The sequence below is a fragment of the Ictidomys tridecemlineatus genome, chromosome 4, assembly GCF_052094955.1.
Source record: "Ictidomys tridecemlineatus isolate mIctTri1 chromosome 4, mIctTri1.hap1, whole genome shotgun sequence".
Classification (NCBI taxonomy): domain Eukaryota; kingdom Metazoa; phylum Chordata; class Mammalia; order Rodentia; family Sciuridae; genus Ictidomys; species Ictidomys tridecemlineatus.
The window spans coordinates 56,605,918-56,619,330 of record NC_135480.1 but is presented as its reverse complement, the minus strand read 5'-3'; the positions used below and the strand labels follow the sequence as shown (position 1 = coordinate 56,619,330).

General features: G+C 33.4%; 1 long non-coding RNA gene across 1 annotated transcript in view; it reads left to right on the top strand.

Annotated features, from left to right (window-relative positions):
* LOC144377114 (uncharacterized) overlaps positions 1 to 13,413 on the top strand; it is a 30,440-nt gene that overhangs the window by 8,166 nt on the left and 8,861 nt on the right. Inside the window, exon 2 of the long non-coding RNA XR_013437774.1 lies at positions 10,520 to 10,555. This is a non-coding gene — a long non-coding RNA (uncharacterized LOC144377114). The remainder of the gene's footprint in view (positions 1 to 10,519; positions 10,556 to 13,413) is intronic.

Below are 13,413 nucleotides of genomic sequence, written 5' to 3'. Positions count from 1 at the left end.
CTAACAACACATTAGAAAGATTATTCTCCATGATCAAGTGGGATTCATCGCAGAAATTTAAGGATGATGCAACATACACTAATCAATAAATGTGATATATACATCATCAGGATGAAGTAGAAAAACATTATGATTATCTCAGTAGATGCAGAAAAAGCGGTTGATAAAATTTGACATCCCTTCATGATAAAACCTTCCTATTGGTTTCCATAGTGATTGTAGTAATTTTCAATCCCACTAATAGTGTTAGTGTAAAAACATTCCTTTATGCTCCACATCTTGTCCAGCATTTATTATTATTTGTATTCTTGATAACTGCCATTCTGACTGGCGTGAGATGAAAACTCAGTGTAATCTTGATTTGCGTTTCTCTAATTGCTAATGATATTGAACATTTTTTATTCATCTGTTTGTTGGCTGTTTGCATTTCTTCTTTTGAGAAGTGTCTATTTAATTCATTTTCCCATTTATTAATTGGGTTATTTGGTTTGTTTTTGGTGTAAAGTTTTTGAGTTCTTTATGTATTCTAGATGTTAATTCTCTTTCAGAACTCCACTTTCAATAACACATACAATTAGAGGGAAGATTACTAAGGAAATGGAGAACTAAAAAAACAAGACCTGACATATATATATACACACACACAGAGTATTCCATCCAAGGACAACAAAATACTCATTCTTCTAAGGAAACATGGTACATTCCAAATTAATAAAGGAACAAGTAAAACTATTCTGAATTATTTTTATGTAATGTAAAAATTATGAACAGTCTGTAATTAAAATTGGAGCTGATTTAAAATAGTAGATAATGTTGTATAGATGAGGACAGTGTTTGTGGTAGTGGTGGTGAGAGCAAATATGTGCAAAATCAGTAGAAAATTATTGTTTAAGGTGTCAGGTAATGGAGGGTAATCATGACATACATAAAACAGGATAATTATAACTTAAATAATGGGATGACAAAACGAAAGAAATCTCAATCAATATCACAAAGATGCAAAAGAAAAATATCCAAACAAAACAAGAAACCATGGACACACATAAAATGAAATGCCAGAAACAAGTCAAGAATTCCATTTCTAGCTATGTGCCAATATGTGCACACATACCTCAAGACACATCCATGAGAATGTCCATGGAAGCATTATTCACAAACGTTTCAAGTTGCAAACAACCTAAATATCCACCCACAACCAAATGGGTGAATAAATTGTAGCATATTCATACAATGAAATGCTAATTCAACAATGAAAATAAACATCACAGCTGTATACAACAATGTGGATTAATCTCAGAACATTAAGTGGTGAGAAGAAAGCAAAATACAAAAGAACACACATTGTATGCTCCATGTAAACATCTGGTGAAAATAACTTATAATATCCCCATCTTCTCAGTGTCTCAGGCCCCAAAGACAATCATCTTTCACTTTTCTCTTTCCTTCACTGCCTACAATCAGACATCACATACTCATAATTTTACATCTAAAAATATTTGCACACATTTATTGATCTCTTCCTAAGTGATTTTGTTAGACAATGGGGTTGGAGAAATAAATAAGATCTAAGAGGTTTGCTTGAAACTACAGTTTAGCAACATAGAGAGGATGTTATAGTTGCAGGAAAAAATCATATCAAACTAACATTAGTTGAGGCTCCTCTCACCTTTGACAACCTCATTTTATACTTCTAGAGAGTATATAGATCATCTGGTCAGGAATTTCTCTCCTTTCAATATTTTGACCTTCATATTTAAGAATATAATTGATATTCATCATTGTGTCTTCTTTCTGGTCCCTAAGGATGAAATGTCCTTGACCTCTTGGCAAAGCTAACTCTGTGTCCTCTAAATCCTGTTCCTGCTTCCCTTTGGGTATTATTTTCTATATCTGGAGTTTAAGATACCTTGAATGCCTTGCTTTCTGTTGCTGCACTTTGGACCAGAAAACATGCTCAAGTTTTCCGATTTTATTTAAAAGCAGATTGGTTCTTAACTCTAAGTTTTTTTTTTAGCCTTATTTATATATCCTTTATTGCTTAAATTTTTCAAAGAATTTTAGAAATAAACATATTTGTCTCAATGTTGTTGATAGAATGAATTGATGAATGTACACAGTCCACTTTTCATTATTTAGTCTCACTTTGGCCCTTAATACTGAAATCCCTTGAGGGATTTCAGCATTCTGGGAAAGGTTCTATGTGCTGTGTGTTAACTGATGAATAAGACATACAAGATTCCTGTCCTTAGGGAGTTTACATTTTCATAGGGGAAACAGACCATGAGTAAACACATGAATAAGTAACATAATTTCAGAATATTTTAAGTGTTAAGAAAGAAATAAGCACATAATGGACTATGAAGTAGGTGAACACTGCTTTAGATTGTGTGATAAGGGAATACAGCTTTGAAGAGTTGTTACTCTGCTGCTAATAATCATGGGATACTTTGGGATCTTCTTGCTTTTACTAGTTTCTACTAAATTTTAATTTGCCTCTGTCTCCTGAGGTCTTACCATTTGTTTTGGATTTGAAACTGCTTTGTGGACTTAAATTAATAATATAGAACAATTTATTTGGTTTGAAACATATCCTAAATTACTGGCCCTAGCCATTGGATAATTTTTTTTTCTTGAAAAATATTTGATGGGGGAATCCATCAAAAGATCTTTAAAAAATATTTATTTATTTATTTGTATTGAAGGCTGAACCCAGGGATGCTCAACCTGTGGGCTACAGTCTCAGCCCTTTTTATTTTTTGATCATTGCTAAGTTGCCAAGGCTGTCCTTTAACTTGCAATCATCCTACCTCAGCCTCCCCTGAACTACTACACCCAGAAATCCAACCAGTTTTGATGGGAAAATGGCGAAGTGGCAACTTTTATGTCTTGAGACAATGATTTTCCTAGTTCTTCCACTATAACTGTGCTCCCTATTGAATATCTATTGTATAATGGATTGTACTCTATACAAGTATCTCTTGAACCTATTTTCTCTCTCCTTTTTGTAGTTCATATTTCACATGGCATCCTGAAAATAATATTTAAATCTTTTTTTTTTTTTACAAAAAATTGAAAATAGTAAGCCTAGGGTAATGATAAAATCCAAATTACTTGGCCCTCATATTCAAGATCCCTCATAAACTAGCAGCAACTAACCTCTATAATTCTTTTTACAACCATTCTCTTTTCTTTTCTTACCATCTAGTTCATTCTCTGAGACCTTTGGAAGACATCCTCAGCTATTTTCCTGCCATCTCTAGGTGTTCCTTGACTCTGCATATTATATTTGCTGAGCCCTTCCCCTCCTTCTCTGCCTGGGGCTCTGTACTCCTAGTTCAGTTCAAGTTTCTTTATATTTGTGAAGACTTTCATAAATCTTCTAGGTCAAGTTGACGGTTTCCCTTCAGTGATTGTAATAATCACACTTGCTAATCACGAGTCACATTAACCATGTTATGCTTTACCTGAGCCTTTTGTTCCTAGAAAACAATGATGATTGAAAAAACCCATTTATCCTTTTATTTTTTAAAAAGGACTTACTGAAGTGAGTCTCATAAGGCTTAGATAAGACTCATGTCTTCTTTTTTTTGGACAGAGCAGACATAGACACTTTAAATTCTCATTCTTTGTCTCATGAAAGATTAACTGAAGTTTATCCACTTATCAGTAGAAACTAAGCACTTGTTAACTTGACCACACATTAGTTAAGCTCCTCTTCCTCTGTTCTTATGAAGTTTGACATACCCTCCCCTTTTCTCAGTACACAGCATCCCCCTATATCCTATACAGAATTAATGGGTAAATGAACTCTCACAAAATATGCTGACCTCAGGGAAACACTCCTCATTATTCCACTATATTCATACTAGGCCTTTTCTAGTCTTGTTGACCCTTCCCCATAAAATAAAGTACCTTTCTGCTTGACCTTTGAGACGTTTATAGCTCTTATGTTTGGATCATTCGCCCTATTGTAATATTCCCCACCCCTTGTTGCAATCATCCTGTCAAATTAAGTCTCTCTTAACTTAATTCTGGGACTGTTTTTATTTGAGAATACAGATTATCAACTTGTTTCTTGACTATTGAGAGTATGTACTCCCTCTTCTCCCAGATGTTCTAGGCATGTTATAATCTTCTTTTTTCTTTGGCTGTTCCCTATGACTATTTTAATCGATTTCTGTTTCCTTTTTAGTCTTTGTTGTATCTCTGTCTATCCCATTTCCCACCTTCTTCTTCACCTACTTGTCTCCTTGAGGTCAAGTTCCTTCTTCAGGTTGCTCCAGAGAGACCCATACGGAGAGTAGGTTCCTTCTCCAAGGACGCTAAGCTGCAGATTCACAGCTTCAGCTCAGCCTTTGTCTCCTTTTGTGAGAGAGGGGTGTGAATTTATTCTCAGAGCAGGAAATAAAAGACTAGTTTCAAATTTATGAAAAGTCTTATCATGATATTTTGTATTATTATGGTTCCTGGGTTTAAAATTTAGTCAAGAATTACACTCTTAACAAGACCCTCCATAAACCTAACCGACCAAAATCAAACAACTCAAAGTTCAGGCAATAAAGATAGCTTAACGGTATTTGGATCCAATTGGTCATAATCTTTATTTAGTGTGCAGCTAAAGACAATGGTTCCCTATAAAATGGCCTGATTTTGAGTTATAAGTTTGTGTTATTATCCTAGCAACATAAATCATAGTAACCTGGAGATCCATTAAAAGAAATATAAATATTGGAAAAGTGTGGAAAGGTCAAGTTTGTTATCTATTATTCAGGATACCTGCAAACCACCTGTAAGATGTTCTTATAAATATATCATGAGTTTCTTCCTCCTGAGAATTTTCCTTAATGTATTTGGGTCATTGTCTAGAGAAACAGCATTACAAGCCACGTTTTAAATTAAGTTTTCTATAGTGATCAAAATCAGAGGCAAGAGAAGTGCAACATTTTTTTTCTTCAACAATACACACAAGCTACCCAAATGGGCAAAGAGGATATCTAAAGCTAAATTGTGTGACATTCGATTGGATATTTTTTTACTTTCATCCACCATTCATAGAGTGGCTTCTACTTGTGTGAACCCCTGGGAGGTCTGACTAATTATAAAACCCAAGCTTTTTCTCAATTTACAGATTAACTTCAAATTCCATAAAACTTGCTCCCCACTACTGGCAAGAATGAAAACTCAGAAATCCTTTCTCCAAAATTTCCCCAAAATTTTCTTATCTATTTTGAATTTGGCAATAATATCAGTTGTTGAACACTTTGACTTTGATTATCAAGTATTATGGGAACTTTCAGAGAAAACTATTCTGAAGTCAGGAGTGAGCCAGGCCCAAATAGCGAGATTGGAACCCAGGAGGCAGAATAAAGAAATTCTCCACAGACCCAATATAGTAGCTGGGAAACAGGGCCACCTAGTGGCAGGTGAGCAGAGTTCATTTAAATTTGTTCATCCCTAAGTCCTGTTTAGCTTCTGAACAAGATTCAGTGGGAAACTGACTTTTTTGTGGATTCTTTATAGCATGATATGAGGGTGCTAAATCACATTGATGGAAACCGATATTTCTGAATTTAATACAGTAACATTATACTTACACCCACATAGATAATCCCACAGAATGACTGGAAGCACAATATAACTTTTGCAGACATCATTAGTATAGTTATATACTTGGTAATGATTAAGTCGTTTCAAAATCAAATTAAAATATATTTAAAAGTTTATTTTATTTTTTCTTTAAATAGACACATAAAAATATGTATCTCTGTGAGGTCCTATGTGATGTTTCACACATATCTACGTTGTGTAATGTTCAAATCTGCATAAACATTTATCACTTTTTCTAGTGAAAACATCCAAAATACTTTCTTCTAGAGTTTTTGAAATATACAGCATACTATCATTCTATAGTTACCCTACTGTGTAATAGCACACCAGAATTTGTCACTTCTCCCTAAGTATAATTTAGTACCTGTTGACCAACCTTTCCTCATCCCTCTCTCACCCTCTACATTCCCTATATTCTGGTAACCACTATTCTATTCTCAACTTCTATGAGGTCAAATTTTTAAGAGTCCACCCATGAGTACTTGTCTTTCTGTGCCTGGCTTGTGTTACTTAACACAAGATCTTGTAGCTGTCACGAATGGCATCCATGTTGTCACAAATGACAGGATTTCCTCCTTTTTTATGGCTTGAGTATTCCATTTTGGACCAGCCTAGGTGCCCTTCAAATGAATGGATAAAGAAAATGTGGTACATATACACAATGGAATACTACTCAACTATAAACAAGAATGAAATGATGGCATTGGCTTTAAATGGATGAAACTGAAGATCATCATGCTAAGTGAAATAAGCCAATCCTCAAAAAACAAAGGCTGAAAGTTCTAATAAGTGGATGCTAACACAAATAAGGTGGGTGGGAGGAAAAATAGAAGTTCAGTGGATTAGACAAAGGGAAATAAAGAGAAGGAAGGGCAGATGGGAATAGGAAAAACAGTAGAATGAATCTGACATAACTTTCTTATGTTCATTTATGAATACATGACCAGTGTAATTTCACATCATAAGTGGGAAGTTATACTCCATATATATATATATATATATATATATATAATATGTCAAAATATAATCTACTGTCATGTATATCTAAAAAGAACTAATAAAAAGTATTCCATTTTGTATATATATCACATTTTCTTTTTTTAAAGCTTTTTTAATATACACTCATCTCTGATGGACCTTTAGTTGAATCTACTTCTTGGCTCTTATGAATACTGTTGTAACAAACATGAAAATGCAGCTGTCTTTTCAACATACCAATTTCATTTCTTTTGGATATATACCAAGTAGTGGGACTGCTGATCATATAGTAGTCCTATTTATAATATTTTGAGGAAACTACATACTGTTTGCTAGAATCGCTATAGTTTTCATTCCTACCAACTGTATATAAGAGGTCATTTTCTCCATATTCTAGCCAACATTTGTTATTTTTTTTATCTTAATAATAGCCTTTATTAGTGGAGTAAGGTGATATCTTGTGCTTTTGATTTGCATTCACCTGCTGATTGGTGACATTTTTTCATATAACTGTTGGCCATTTGTATGTCTTTTGGGAAATGTTTACTTAGGTCTATTGCCTATTTTTTATTTATATTTTTGCTTGAGTTTTTTGAATTCCTTAAGTATTCTAAATACTAATGCCTTGTCAAATATATAGTTTGCAAGCATTTTCTCGATGCTCCATGTGATCTCTGCACTTCATTAATTAATTTTTTGCAGAAGCTTTGTAATTTAATATAATTCCACTTGTCTATTTTCACTTTGTTTCCTATGTTTTAGGCTCTTATGCAAAAAATCCTTACCCATTCCAATGTCCTGAAGCATTTACCTGTTTTCTTATAATAATGTTATAGTTTTAGATCTTACCTTTGAGTCTGACCCATTTTGAGTTGAATTATTATTATTATTTTTGTGTACTTGGGATTGAACCCAGGGCCTTGTGCATAAGAGGCAAGTACTCTACTAACTGAGCTATATTTCCAGCCCCCTTGAGCTGAACTTTTAATATAATGAGATATAAGGGTCTAGTTTTATTCTTTTACATGTGTATATCCAATTTTCCCAGTACCATTTATTATACAGACTGTCTTTTCCCCCAATGCATGTTCTTAGCACATTTGTTGAAGGTCAGTTGGCTATAGACATGTGGGTTCACTTCTAGGTTTTCTATTCTGTTCCATTGATCTTTATGTCTGTTTTAATGCCAATATCATGTCGTCTTGGTTACTATAGAATGGTAGTATCTTGTGAAGTTAGGTAGTGTGATGCCTCCAGCTTTTTTCTTTTGTTCGAATTTCTTTGGCTATTCAGGGTCTCTTGTGGTTCCATATGAATTTTAGGATTTTTTCCCCATTTCTTTGAAGAATGCCATTAGAATTTTGATAGGGATTGCATTAGACCTATGGAAAATTTTGGGTAGGATGATGTTTAATTCAGCTTTTTCAGTGATGACCAAAAGACCTGATAAGAACAATTTTAGAGGAGGAGAAATTTATTTGTCTCTCACAGTTTCAGAGATCTCCGTTCATAGATTGCCAACTCCATTCTTTGAGGCCCAAGGTGAGGCAGAACATCATGCCAGAAGGGTGTGGTGGAGGAAAGCGGTTTAGGACATGATCAGGAAGCACAGAGAGTTGTGCTAAACAAAGATAAAATATGCACACCCTCAAACTCCCTCAATAACCCTTCTCTTCCAGCCACACCCCACTTACAGTTACCATCCAATTAATCCCTATCAGGGGATTAATGCACTGATTAGATTAAAACTTTAATAACTCAATCATTTCTCCTTTAAACTTTCTTGCATTATCTTACACATGAGCTTTTGGGAGACACATCATATTTAAACCATAACATATGTCCTTTTTGGTGAAATTATTTATTTATTTTCTTTTATTAGCACATAACAGTTATACATAATTGTGGGTTCATTTTGACAAAATCATACATTCATGGAAGTCAATTTACTCCATTTTAGTCCTTGGTGCCACATAGTATGCCACATACTTCCTCACTCTATTCTTCTTCCTCTATTCTATTGGTCTTCCTTTCACTCACTTATTTATTGATTTTTAATTGGTGCTTTATAGATACACATAAAGGTGGAATTCACTGAGTATATTTATACATGCATATAGGGTGATTTTTGTTAAATTAATTCCTCATTTTCTCCCCTTTTCCATTCCTCTCCCTCCTTTCAATCTTCTTTTTTCTGCTCCACTGATATCTTTATGATAATGGATTAACCCTATCTTCCCCACATTTCCCCCTTATTTTGCTCTGAATTCTACATATAAGAAAACATTTAACCCTTGATTTTCTAAGTCTGGCTTATTTAATTTAGCATGATGTTTTCTTTCCATAATTTCATTCTTCTTTATAGATGAGTAAAACTTCATTGCTCAAAAAAGAGACATAAATGGTCAACAAATATATTAAAAATGTTTAACATCTCTAGCAATCAGATCAGGAAAATGCAAATCAAAAATACACTGTTTCCTCTTTACTCCATACAGAATGGCAGTTATCAAGAGTATAGATAATAAATGTTGGTGATGATGTCGGGGAAAAAAGTATACTCACATATTTTTGGTGAGACTACAAATTAGTACAACTACTCTGGAAAGCAGTATGGAAATTCCTCAAAAAACTTGCAATGAAATCACCATATGACCCAGCTATCCAACTCCTTGATATTTATTCAAAAGAACTAAAATCAGCATGCTGTAGTGATACAGCCACCTCAGTGTTTATAGTAGCACAATTCACAATAGCCAAATTATGGAACTGGCCCAGATACAAAGTGTGGTATATGTACATGATAGAATTTTACTCTACATGGCATATTAATTTTAAATCATAGACATGGGTGTCTTTTCATATTTTCTGTGTCCTCCCTCTTCAATTTCTTTCATTAATGGTTTATGTGTATTTTTTAATCATAGAGGTCTTTTACTTTCTTTTTTAGGATTTCTTTTGTGGCTATTGTGAATGGGTATTTTTTCATGACTTCTTTTTCAGAATCTTATTGGTATACAAAAATCCCACTGAATTTTGTTTCCTTAGAGGAAATGCTCTGCTTTCCCCCATTCAGTATGATGATTGTTGTTTGCATTTGTTACATACAGACTTTATTATTTTGTAGTATGTTCCTTCTAAAATTTTTAGCTCAGAATTTTTCTCAAGAGGGGTGCTGAATTTTATCAACTGCTTTTTCTGTATTTATTGAGATAATCATTTGATTTTGTCCTCATTTTGTTGATGTGATACATTTATTGATTTGTTCATGTTATACCATCTTTACATTTTTGGGATAAATCCAAGTTGATCTTTTGGACATGTTTTTATATTTGATGATTTTTTGCATCTACATTCATTAGAGATATTGGTTTATAGTTTTACCTCTCTCTTTCTTTCCTTTTTTCTTTCTCCTTATTTGGTTTTGGTATCAGGGTAATGCTAACCTCATAGAATGATATTGAAAATATTCTCTCCCTTTTTTTTGGGGAATAGTTTGAGAAGTAAGGATAAAAGTTTTTGTAGAATTTAGTAGTGAAGACATGTTATTCTGGAATTTTTTTTGTTGGGAGACTTTATATTACTGATTCTATCTTATGATATGGTTTGTTGAAGTTTTCTCTGTGTTCATGGTTCAATATTGGTATTTTATATTTACTCATTTCTTCTAGGTTTTCCAATTTTTGTGTGTATACTAGTTTAAAATAGTCTCTAGTGATCTTTTATATATAGTTTTAGATATCATTTTTAAGCGTATAATTTTATTTATTTAGGCTTTCTGTCTTTTTTAGTTAAACGTTTATTATTTTTTTGAAGGAAGCAATTTTTCATTTCATTGATCTCTAATACTTTTCATCTCTATTTCATTTATTTCTGCTCTGATGTTTTTTCTGTCTTTCCTTCTACTAATTTTTCTTTTTCTTTTTTTTTATAGTGCTGGGGATTAAACCCAGGAATTTATGCATACTAGGTAAGTACACTACAACTGAGCTATATATTCAGGCCTTTCCTTTTACTAATTCTGGGGTGAGTTTTCTCTTGCTTTTCTTGGTCTTTGGGGGACATCATTAGGTAATTTACTTGAAATCCACTATTTTGATGTAGGCATTTATTGCTATAAACTTCCCTGTTATTACTACTTTTATCGGGTCCCATAGTTTTTGGTATGTTGTATTTCCACTTTTCACTTGTTTCAAGAAAAATTTTTATTTCCCTTTTGATTTCTGCAATGACCCATGAATTTGCATAAAACCAATGTGTTGCCAATTCTATATAAGGCCTTTGGTCCAGAGACGTGGATCAGACTCGAACCTGACCTCTGTCCTAGTTATCCCACACCCAAGGGCTAACAGATTCCTTAGAGAGAGCCCTGGGCTGTGCTCTCATTCATTAGGAAATAGGAGAGGCTCATGTTTGTCTCCTTTATGGACTAGGAGTCCACTCTCCCTTTCTGACTGTCTCTCTTTTCTTTTTCTTAATGGCTGGAACCTCTTGTATTTTAGCATTTATTCCTATAACTGCATAAGGATGGCATTAGGTTGCTTATCTTTTTTTCCTTGAATTCACTTCTGCTGCTACTAAATCTACCCACATCTCTTTACAGTAGATTTGAAAAGGTCTTTTCAGTTTGGCCTGGGTTTTATAAACTCCTGTTTTCTGCTGCAATCATTCTGTTTCCACTAGATCTGCTATCAGTCATGCTGATTTCTGGAGGGACTTCCATACTAATTGGGTATAATATTGATACCAGGCCATCATAAATAGATGTAGGTGCTCATATAACACTGCATCCCTCGTCTTGGCAGAAATAGTTATACTCTCTGGTCCTGGGAAAGGCTGCACATAAATAGCATGTTTCATTGCCAGTTTCTGCTAAATAGTTCTGTAGTGCTTTCATAGAGCTCCAGGTTCTTCTGGACATAGGTATATCTCCTGAATTTGGCCACATATTATGAGTGGCAAGAAGCAGCCAAACTAGTAATGACTCCATACTTTCATTAGTGGCATTAGTATAAAGCCCTTGACATAAAGCAGGGAGAATAAAGGAAGTTTTTCTTTGATGTTACTTCCATAAGACCTAATCTTTGGATTCTGGATCATGAAAGGTCTAGTTGACATCACTTGGTGGGTCATAAAGATCTTATTTTATCTGGAAAAAGTACCTTCATCACAATGATAAAATGCATTGAAGTCTTTCATTGTTGAGTCCTGTCAGAATTTATAAGATTGGGAGATACTTGATGTTCTACTATTGGGGAAATAGACCTTCCATTAACTATTTCATAAAGGGTTAATCTATGTTTTCCAGTGGAGTGGACCTGGTAGCCATCAATTAGTAATTTCTTTGACTAAGACAAACTAGTTGATTTCAGTTGGTTTTGCCTAATGCTGTTGTATTTGTAATACCTTATTTAATTGTTTTGCAACTTGTTTGGTTAAATGAGTGCCTTTATCATTGGAAATTTCTAAAGGAAAACCCCATAAGGGAAACATTTTAAAATAACCTTTTAGATACTTTATAACACCAATCTTCCTGCATGGGAAAGTTTTTATACAACCATAAAAACATGAATTGAAGATGAAAATGGAATGAGATCCATCTGTAAGTGTTCAACTGATCCAGCAGTTGCCAGAAATATATTCCCTGAAGTTTTTACTGTCTTAACAGAATTATGGGTTTGACAAAGCATAGATTTGGTTATAAAAACATGTTAAAACAAAGATTGGTTCTAAACCATGTTAGCAATTTTAGAATAGTCACCCCACAAATACATTTCATAATTTGGATCATTTAATGTCTTCCACAATAAGTCATGCAATGCAGACATTTTTAATAATAGAAGCGTTAAAGACTTAGAAGCGACTATGTGCTGTCCACGCTTTCCAGGAGTCCACAGTTAACATTGGATTTATGTCCTCTTAAATACAAATTTTGTTTCTCTAATTCAGGTGCCTAGTACTGTTTATTCAATTTAACTTGGATCAATCTTTTGGTGTTTGTTCAAATTGTGTATCTCAAAAACTTCAGTGCTAGCTAACTAAGCTTGAAAATTTGCCAAATAATTTCCTTGATGTTCAGTTAATTCTTACTAGCTTGATGTTGGGTTAATAGTTTCATGGACCAGTTTCTTTATTAGAGTTCTGGGAATTCTTATCCAGTTCAATGGTGTGATCTTAAAGTTATTTAGAAACCTGTGCTTGTCAGGGTTCTTTTCATGAATCCCTTTGAAGAAACACTTTGGGATTATAGTTTCTCAGTAGAATAATTGAGCAAGCTGTGAATGCAAAATTTAAAATGATCATAGTAAAGAGCTGATTGCAATAATGACACAAATGAAAGGAAGTTTAGTTATTTTAGTTATTTTATAGAACTAAGTAGAATCATGACTGATAGTATTATACCAGGAATATTTGGTTTCTATAACTTTCTTATGATTTCTGAAACCTATATTAATATCACACACACACGCACACACACACACACACACACACATATATATATATATATATATCTCCCAAAGAAGGTTTGGTATAACTTATTATTTGCTATTTTCCCTCTAATTTAAAATAACAAATGATCCCTATTAGTTTAATATCTGCCTTTAAAAAATAAATAAATATTTCCTTTTGAAATGTTCCAAGAGCTCATCTGGAAGATTGCAAAATTAATTTGAGGTAAAGAAAATAATTTAATTTAGAATTTGGTTTTAAGATGTTTGTCAAAATATCAATGTTTAAAACACTTGATCAAGACAGTATTGTAGGTAACTGTTAAATAATAGTCTTCATTAATCAGAATGATATTCAGATTCTTTAAAGGAAAATACA